Source organism: Cyprinus carpio, chromosome B3, assembly GCF_018340385.1.
Source record: "Cyprinus carpio isolate SPL01 chromosome B3, ASM1834038v1, whole genome shotgun sequence".
In the NCBI taxonomy this organism is placed as follows: Eukaryota; Metazoa; Chordata; class Actinopteri; order Cypriniformes; family Cyprinidae; genus Cyprinus; species Cyprinus carpio.
In genome coordinates, this window is record NC_056599.1 from 71,811 (window position 1) to 79,055 (window position 7,245).

The following is a 7,245-nucleotide window of genomic DNA, read 5'->3' on the forward strand; positions in this document are numbered from 1 at the left end:
AGGGAGGGGGATTCTGTAACGCCACGCCAGCAAAGGGAGCTCTCACCTGAGTACTGACTGTTCACCGCTCCCTCTGCTTCTACTGTCATTTCCTGTTTTGAGTCAGCGTGTTCAATCGTTGCGATGTATTGCCAGTTTACCTGCCTTACCAAGCGTTTTTCCCAGTGATTATTCTGACTGCCTGTTTGTGTATGATTCTGCCTGTTTTCACATTCTTGCCTCTTGGATTGCCCCATTGGATTTACTGCCTGATTGGACTGATGTTAGTGTTTGACCTGATCGCCTGCCTACTCGTCTTTGCCTTTTGGATTCCCCTTGTGAATGTTGAAAGATCGGACTGCCATTACGGTACTGAACCTCTGCCTGGTTTAGCGACTCTGTCTGTAAGATCTTTCTTTAATAAACTCCTGCAAATGGATTCTAATACTGCCTCAGCCTCCTCGTTACACACAGAAATAAATTACTTCTCTAAATATATTAAAATAGAAAACAGTTATTTTAAATTGTATTCATTTCATACATTAAACTGTGGTTGCCATAAAAGACTTTCAAAAACAAAACAAACAAAAAAACCAAAAACATAGCAACCCAAACTTATGAAACAGTTGTGTATGTTCAAGATTTTATTTGCTAGTCCTGCGGTTTATAGCATCTTGAAGATGTTGTCTGACAGCAGTGGTGGGCCATCAGGGGCAGCAGGGCCTTCTCTGCTGGCCCTATAAAAAATAAAATCATGTGAAAAATGTTTTTATTGATTATTTAGGTATCATTTTCATTTGTGTAATGTCCACAAATTGCCTATGATTAGTTTAGTTGAGGTTGACCTGGAATATCCTACATAAAGTCTATGGCCAGCACTGCAGATAGTGCTACCCTTTTGTTGAAAGAAGTCACATCTGATTTGTTATGAGCATTAGTGAAAGAATCATCAGCCAATCAAATTTTGACGTTCAATGACAGCACACCCTCTGGGTCTAGCGACGTGCCCAGTGCTACCCCCAGCGTTAGACCACCCCTTTAGTCAGGGATTTCCAAGGTATGAAAGTGAAATTCAATGAAAAGAAAATAACAGCTTATACCAGATCTGGTTGCCAATCTACTAAAATACCATTTTCAAGGTGCTCTTTTGCAGACAAAAGAGAATAACTGAGAAAGGAAGACCTACACCTAAACTGAATTTGCTAACAAAGGCCAGCAAAGTTTTTATGCACCATTTAAAAGATTGCAACTATGAGTGCTATGAGGGGCTAACAGTTAACACCAAGCACAAGTTATTTTGTTGGCCGTGTTTACTTTTTAATCTGAGTACAGGGACATGGAATGAGTGCTTTATTATTTGATGAGTATTGTATCATGCACATTGGTATGAAGATGTACGTGGTGCAATAATACAGGTCAACCGATTCATCGGTTTTGCTGATTAATCGGCACTCATAGTTGATTTGCGGAACTATCGGTTGTCGGGAAAAAACCATGCCGATAGTTTTCTGTGTTGCATCTGGAGTGGCTGAGAATGGTCTGCTTTCATTATACAGTATAGAGGCAGAAATCACTGACAGCACGTGTTGTTTGTTTTGGCATGTGACACTGCACGCTGCACAGAGTGGGAAACTTCAAACGCAAATTTAAATGCAGCCGACAAAAAATCCTGCCACGGAACAGAGCGCCATTCACATAGTTTTCCATTAAATAAACATTATATTTGTCCCAAATCATAGTATTTAATTTACATAATGACTTCACGCTGGGCTATAAATTATGTATTGTGCATTTTTCAGCAAAACGTTTGTCTTTCTGTGGCTCTAATACAGTCTGTATGCTTCATATAGAGAGCTGTAATACAGATTGCGCGTTTTCTTTCCATTTGCTCTGTTTTTTTAAACACCGAACTTCAAACTCATTTATGCCACATAGTTCATTCTTGAAGCAAACTTATGTCCGTTTGGTGATTAAATAAACTGTTTTAGACCGCTGCTTGAATTGAACATGACGCGTCCGGTGTGTGTGATAACTGTGACTTCTCAAAGACGCAGCGCAGCGCTTTTGCACAGTGTGTCAACATTTTTTAAATATTTTGATTAGATAATCATGCTGTTTGCTATCTTTAAGCATGACTGTTGAAATGAAATGGTAATACTTAACAATAAGAGTCCATTTGTAACATTAATGAAAGATGCAGAAGTAGTGTTTCTTGTTAGAGTGTGTTCATTTCATTTCAACATTTACTATTACTAATAGGCTTCATTTTTTAATTTTAAAGTTTCTTCTTTTAACATTAGTAAACTATGAAATAACTTTAATGATCAATATAATAATTAATATTAATACTACATTTTTATTCATTTACAAAGTATGGCTCAGTACAGTTACTGCTTTTATAAAAATAGTAAAGTTCTATTTTAGTTTTCGTTCAGTATCCATTTTAAAAACTATTGGTTGATTAATCTGTATCGGCCAGTGTGGTCCAACCTAGCTATCGGTATCGGTAAAATCCACTATCGCTCGATCTCTTGTTGATAATACTGTGGTGCGGTGTGTGGATGTCCAGCATTTGTACAGTTCTGCTGCTTTGGGTGTGTCGTCATTTTAGAGTGACGTGAATGTGCATAGTCACCCGTGTATTGGCTGATTACTTTTACTGACCATGTAGGGAAATTTACACTGCATTTAAAGGGATAGTTCACCCCAAAATGAAAATTTGCTGTTAATTTACTCACCCTCAGGTCTTCCAAGGTGTGGGTGACTTTTTTTCTCCAGTAGAACAGTAAAGATTTTTAGGTGAAACCGTTGTCCTTGGTGATTCATAAAATGCAAGTCAGAGGTTTGCGGTTTATGTGTTGTAATTGGTGAAATGAAAATTTGCCGTCAATTTACCAAATTAATACCGGTGGCTCCTGGCGATACATTGAGGTCTAATGAAGTGAAATGATCGGTCTGTACAAGAAAATGAACACTACTTACAACAGTATTACCTTTAATCCACAGCCTGGGCAACCGGGTGTCAGCGCGTTCACAACTGTCTATAGAACGCGACCTCTCTGTCGCATGACAACGGATGCACGGGCGCGATACTGGAGCTGATGACGCGGTTTGTTTACAGTTAGAGTGAGAGAACGTAAGTCGGTAACACTTTATAATAACATTCAATTATAAGTCATTTTTAAGTGAAATGTTAATAATGAACTGATCATTTACAAAACATTCATAAGCGACTAATAAGTGATATGTAACAATTTGTGTATGTTTTGTTCATTCATTTACAAGTTATTTACGTAAGGGATAATGTACATCCACCCGGTTGTTCTCGGAGAATAAACCCTGACAGGGTGATCAGTCTTGTATCAGCCTGAAGGGGTTTATTCTGTGAGAACAACCGGCTGGATGTACATTATCCTGCTTATGACACGGCTAACTTGCCACATAAGTAAATAATTAGATGTAAAATATTGATTTGAGTTCAAATATTTGAACGCAAAGCTTCCGTGAAGACAGCAGTTGCGAGCAAGCAGCAAATTCAAACTAAACGGACATTTAAGGGAAACGGTGCAGTCAAACCACACATTACACAACATTTCACCACAAAATAATTAAATCAATAAAAAAGAATTAAAACGAAAATGTTTTTTTAAAACCTTACCAGTTAGTTAGTTCTTTTATAGTCCATTACAGCTTACAAACACAATCGCTTAGCAAAATATGGCAGCAGCTACGTTTGTATGAAATAAGAGCGAGTCCGCGATACCAGGATGACATAATTAAACAATTGTATACAATTTTGAATCAAGTTTTAAATATTTTGTTAGCTAAACAACGCAAAGCTTTCCACCAAGAAAAAAATAGTTTAAGCAAGAGTACAGCGCCGACTGCTGTTATCCGGATGAGCCTGTGTTATAAGCTTTTACAGGTTGTTATCCAGAGATATATTTTTCTTGGTTTTTTTTTGCAATAATAAATGAAACACAAGTCCTTAGGCATATCTATATTATTTGTTATACCTGCATTAATAACAGGAAAAAAATCATGCAGCAGGCCTACCAGCTGTATTATATTTACCTTTTGATTCATGCTACAACTTAATTTATCTAGACCTACATATTTTATTTATTAAAATTAAACTGCACGTTTCTGTTAATTGTAAAATTAGACATTGAAAAAGGCAGATCAAGCGCAGGGAGCTGTGTGTTAGCGGAGATTGTCTTTTACTTTTGGTCCTGGGCTTGATTTTCTGTGGCATTTGAAGTTTTGTTTCCTGAGAGGATCAGTGTGTGGTCGATTGTTTTTTTTCTTTTTTCTTGTGGGTGGTGAGTAGTTTCTTATGATTGTTTTTTCACTTTTGTGCTGTGTGAGAGATGTTTTTTGTGTTCTCTAGAGCTGTTTTTGAGAGAGTATTTGCTGCGGTGCTTCTTAATGAATGGTTGGTGTATCTTTTGGATAACCCCACTGCCTCGTAGATGCAATGAAGCATATTTCCTAGGTAGTTCAATCACATGGGTTCTCGGGAATACCAGAACTCTCGCCTGTCAAGCTCCTCCTGTGTTGCTTTCAGAGGATGAAGATAGAAGGATGTGGCATCAGGTGGGCATTTAGTGAGGTACTTTGAATCTTTTAACTGGGCAAAGGGGGTCACTTGTGTTGGCAAACATGAATCCTCTGTAGCAGTCTTTGTTGGGATCGTTGGGCTTTTTGTGGTTTTTTGTTTCTGCATTATAAGACAAGCAAACATATTCACCTCCATTTCCATCTTTTTTAATAACGAATGAATGCTGTCTTAACTCTCGATTTCCCTCACGCCCCCTCCTCACCAGGTTCAGCTGAATGTCAAACCAGAACTTGCGAACCAGTACGGCTGCTGTGTCTGGTGACAGATACAGAGAGTGACAAATGCGCTGTATTTCAGCAGTGGAGATGGGAAGATGATGAGTACTGACGACTTTCCCAGCCTTTCAAAACTTTTTGAGGACGGCCCTGAATATGTCGTTGGATGACTTAAATTCCGATTGACCAATGATGTTGTACACTCACCTAAAGGATTATTAGGAACACCTGTTCAATTTCTCATTAATGCAATTATCTAATAAACCAATCACATGGCAGTTGCTTCAGTGCATTTAGGGGTGTGGTCCTGGTCAAAATAAATCTACTGAACTCCAAACTGAATGTCAGAATGGGAAAGAAAGGTGATTTAAGCAATTTTGAGCGTGGCATGGTTGTTTTCTGCCAGACGGGCCGGTCTGAGTATTTCACAATCTGCTCAGTTACTGGGATTTTCACGCACAACCATTTCTAGGGTTTACAAAGAATGGTGTGAAAAGCATCCAGTATGCGGCAGTCCTGTGGGCGAAAATGCCTTGTTGATGCTAGAGGTCAGAGGAGAATGGGCCGCCTGATTCAAGCTGATAGAAGAGCAACTTTGACTGAAATAACCACTCATTACACAACCGAGGTATGCAGCAAAGCATTTGTGAAGCCACAACACGCACAACCTTGAGGCGGATGGGCTACAACAGCAGAAGACCCCACCGGGTACCACTCATCTCCACTACAAATAGGAAAAAGAGGCTACAATTTGCACAAGCTCACCAAAATTGGACAGTTGAAGACTGGAAAAATGGGGCCTGGTCTGATTGAGTCTCGATTTTCTGTTGAGGACATTCAGATGGTAGAGTCAGAAATTTGCCGTAAACAGAATGAGAACATGGATCCATCATGCCTTGTTACAACTGTGCAGGCTGGCTGGTGGTGGTGTAATGGTTGGGGGATGTTTCTTGGGCACACTTTAGGCCCCTTAGTGCCAATTGGGCATCGTTTAAATGCCACGGCCTACCTGAGCATTGTTTCTGGACCATGTTCATCCCTTTATGACCACCATGTACCCATCCTCTGATGGCTACTTCCAGCAGGATAATGCACCGTGTCACAAAGTTCGAATCATTTCAAATAGGTTTCTTGAACATGACAATGAGTTCACTGTACTAAAATGGCCCCTACAGTCACCAGATCTCAATCCAATAGAGCATCTTTGGGATGTGGTGGAACAGGAGCTTCTTGCCCTGGATGTGCATCCCACAAATCTCCATCAACTGCAAGATGCTATCCTATCAATATGGGCCAACATTTCTAAAGAATGGTTTCAGCACCTTGTTGAATCAATGCCACGTAGAATTAAGGCAGTTCTGAAGGCGAAAGGGGGTCAGACACAGTATTAGTATAGTGTTCCTAATAATCCTTTAGGTGAGTGTATTTAGATATATAGCAGTTCAGTCCAGCTCTAAGAAAAATAAAACTTGACACTGAATACTCTACGCCAGATGCGTTTCGGACAGTGGCATAGAAAGCTCGCAGCTGGGTATTTAAAGTGTCTGCCCCCTCTCTCTCTACCTCATCCAGAGACGTATTTTTGGCTTTAAGCCAGTTATTAAACACATTAACTGCCCAAGCTGTTGTTTTTTGCCATTTTCTTCATGTTTTTCTCCCTCAAGTATGTCTAGCTGTTCTTCGCTAATCATTTTATGTCTTTTGTTGTTGCCAGCTGCCTTTGATGTCCGCTTCCGTTTATGTTGTTTTTCATCTTGACTATCTAATACTGCTGTCGCCCAGTTGTTGAACGTTTTATATTAAAATTTACTTTAGGAAAATCATCTGTCATGTTGTTCTTGTTAGTCCTGTAATTTCTGTTATTACAGTTAACTATGCGAAGTGACATGGAACTGTAATCAGATTCAAGCATTCAATGGACCTGTAGTATAAAAGTAATTAGCTAATGATGAACTAATCATTTACAAAACATGACTATGCGTTTATAGATGATTAATGAGTGATGTTGATATTTTTATCTTTGTTCTGTAGATTAAGTTATAAATCATTGAGTGATTAGATGATAAATAAATCATTAAGTGATTAGATGATGATGGACTAATCAATTACAAAACATGAATATACATTCACTAATGATTAAGTAATATGCAAACGATTTACAAATCTTTTATAAGTTATCTTCAAAAAATAGCATCATAAAATGACAGATCCTTAATGGTTAATAGTTACTAGTTAATATATTATTAATCACTTATAAATCATTGAAATGTCAACATTGTACTATTATCTCAATAAACATTATAAATCGTTTACAAAGCTTTCTGCAACCCCAATGTAAAGTGTAAACTACTCATCAGTTGTAAATATTTTACAAACTTTATGGTTCTCATCAGTTGTAAATATTATATGTGTAAAAAACGACCAAAAAAA